The following is a 3,110-nucleotide window of genomic DNA, read 5'->3' on the forward strand; positions in this document are numbered from 1 at the left end:
TATATATATACCAGCTATATATATATATATATATATACACACAGACAGACAGGCAGGGAGAGAGTTTGTGCATGTATGTACATGTGTAACTATAAAAGAATAATTTTAGTATGCATATACATATATGCATGCATACATACATACATACATACACACTGAGTGAGTACTGCGTCATGCCTCTCCCAAAATATATAACATCACCAGTGAAACCATCCTGGCGGTTACTATGAAACTGTCAAGCGGAAAATCACCTGGGAGACACTATTGCTACAAAATACTCGCGCTCTACAGAAACATTTTCGCGACCCTGCCCAAAAAAACAATGGATGCTGAGCTAAGTATACCAGATTTGTTGACGTATGACGGACATACCCTTGTAACCAAAACCTACAGGCCCATAGCATGCTTGAATGTTATGTACAAACTGGACACAGGCTGTTTGAATGTTTCTCTAAGAACACTTCAAAAGAAATGGTGTGAAAATTGATGAAGAAGCAGAGGAAAAGTAAGGGAGCTGGAGTTGTACGGAGCAGTTCTTCATCTGAGAAAGCCAAGAAACATCGACGTCACCTCTTAACAATATAGCAAAATTACAAGAAGGCGTTCAACTCTGTCCCTCTGTGTAGAGTTACTGTACTTTTCCAAAATACCAGCTGCTGTGACGAGTGTCATTGAAACGAAGCATAACATAGTCCACACAGTTATCACTGACAACTACTAAAGCAACATCTATTGTTACAAATAGAATTAAGCTATCAGCAGGCATATTCTAGGGTGATACTTTATCTGTAGTGTTGTTTGTACTGGCAGTGAACCTCTTGTCTGTCCTGTTAACAAAATGCCAAGGCTACATGCAAGGATATGCAGAAAAGCATAAAAGTAATGTCACCTACACATTTTTTGTTGATAATCTAAAGTAATATTCTGGTAACATGAACAACGTCGAGAGACAATTAGAACTAGTCACAGTTTGCGCAAAGCAAACACTCATGCATGATAGTCAACTGAGGAAAGATTGTCGACCAGATAAAAAACATGTACATTGATAGTTTGTCTATCTCCACTCGAAATCGATGAGAATATTGCATACGTTGGTACTGTGAGTAAAGCTAAAATAACAAAATAGTACTTCTGCAGACTCTGACAAATATGGAACTCAGAACTGTTTGCATTTAACAAGACCATATCTCACAATGTTATTGCAGAGTCAGCGCTAGTACCAATATTTGAAATATTGGCCTGGACACTTGATGAGATCCTCAGTCTGGATATCAAAACTAGAAAGATACTGACCACCGACGGTAACTTCCACATTAACAGTGACACGGATAGGATCTATGTGAGTAGAGATGGCAGTAGAGACATAAGGTCAGTCCATACAGCCTCCGAATGCTTCAATGTATCACTCAGACGACACCCGCTGAATAGTATCGAAAGAAATGAGTGCATTACATGCGTACTCAAACGAGAGCAACATCTTTAGTGTAGAGGAAAAACTACTGAGCAGGCACTATGAGCGTACAACTGTCCCATTCGTTCCAATGGAGGCTTGACTAGCCTACATTGGAGGAGAAGCACACATCATACCTGCAAAGGGTACATATCCCATAAGCTAGAAAATAATAGCAGCATTTACAGGAAGAATAGCCTCTTCTGGACTTGTGATTAATTCATTACCTCCCACCTAGAATATACCTTCGCTATCCAGAAATAGGAGATAGCTACAAAATACGAGTAAGCAACAGAAACAAAGATTCCACCAAACCTCCACGTTGTAATACAAAATGTCAGCAGCTGCCCCGAAATGTATCCATGATATTACTTGCCCCTGAGGCATGGTGTAAAGACTATTTACAATACTATCCACAGGAAGGTTGTCTTGAAGGGATTGCTCTGAAAAGATTGTCTTGAGAGGATTGCCTTGACGTATGCACGAATAGCGAATCAGAACCTGAATGTATTCTCACCATTATAAACAAGGAATACTATCATAATTATCTGATACATAGCGATTAATAATTAAATGTTTTTGGCAGTGTAATTATGTACATTTAGCATCAAAATTCTATTTCACTATTAAATAGAACACTACACACATTTCACTTACCTTATGATCTTGAAGATGACTTCTACGTTCAGAAGTATATATATATATATATATACACATACACACACATACACACACACACACACAAACACATGCATACATATGTGTGTGTATATATATATATATATATATATATATATATATATATATATACACACATTTATATGTATATATATATACACACACATTTATGTGTCTATATATATATACACACATTTATATGTATATATATGTATGTGAGTGTGTGTGTATGTGTATGTATATATGTGTGTGTGATTCTATGCATGTTCTGTGTGTGTGTGTGTGTGTGTGTGTGTGTGTGTGTGTGTGTGTAGTACGCCAGCTGTAAAGAAAATTTCCTAATAAATATGTCAGTACTCCAGGTTTTTTTTTTTTTCATATTCACAATTACGTTTTAATGTTTGTTTCCGATTTATCATGTGAGCCATGACACTGTAGGATAACCCGACAAAATGTTTGGAATTTATACTTCTCTCCTTTGAGATGTTGAATTATTACCATCAATAATTATCGCCCGAACTATAAAGAATGATTTTTTAACCATAAGAATAATGAAATTGACTCATTCACTCACGGCAGTGAGCGAATATATTCTTAAGATCAACTTTTAATTACTCGTGAGCACTTCTAAGCTTCATCACAAATTCAGTTCTCAATCCAACTTAATGCGGTTTTTTTTTTTTAGCAATGATGGTCCAGTCCTTGACTGCATTTTGGGATAAAACAATTGAAATTTACTTCATTGTGAAAAAAAGTTAGGTCAAAATATGTGACGCCAAAAATGAGAGAGTTAGGCGAAAAATTGATTTTTGAATCGAAATATCAGTTATTTCAAAAGGAAAATATGGACTAATTGGGTTTTAAATAATTTGCTCACTGAGAAGAATCTTTTGATGAAAAAGTTGTGTAGCTTTTAAGTGAGGAAGAAGATGGTAAGTGATCCACAAGATTGACTTTGAATCAAAATGACTCAGCTAGTGTA

General features: G+C 36.0%; 1 protein-coding gene across 1 annotated transcript in view; it reads right to left on the reverse strand.

The window, feature by feature from the left end:
- The window catches only part of LOC106869796 (uncharacterized), a 31,156-nt gene extending 29,008 nt beyond the window's left edge, over positions 1–2,148 (reverse strand). The window contains exon 1 of the mRNA XM_052968954.1: positions 2,108–2,148. The gene's annotated coding sequence lies outside the window, so the exon portion shown is untranslated. The remainder of the gene's footprint in view (positions 1–2,107) is intronic.
- Positions 2,149–3,110: the final 962 nt, after the last annotated feature.

This window comes from Octopus bimaculoides, chromosome 6, assembly GCF_001194135.2.
Source record: "Octopus bimaculoides isolate UCB-OBI-ISO-001 chromosome 6, ASM119413v2, whole genome shotgun sequence".
NCBI lineage: Eukaryota > Metazoa > Mollusca > Cephalopoda > Octopoda > Octopodidae > Octopus > Octopus bimaculoides.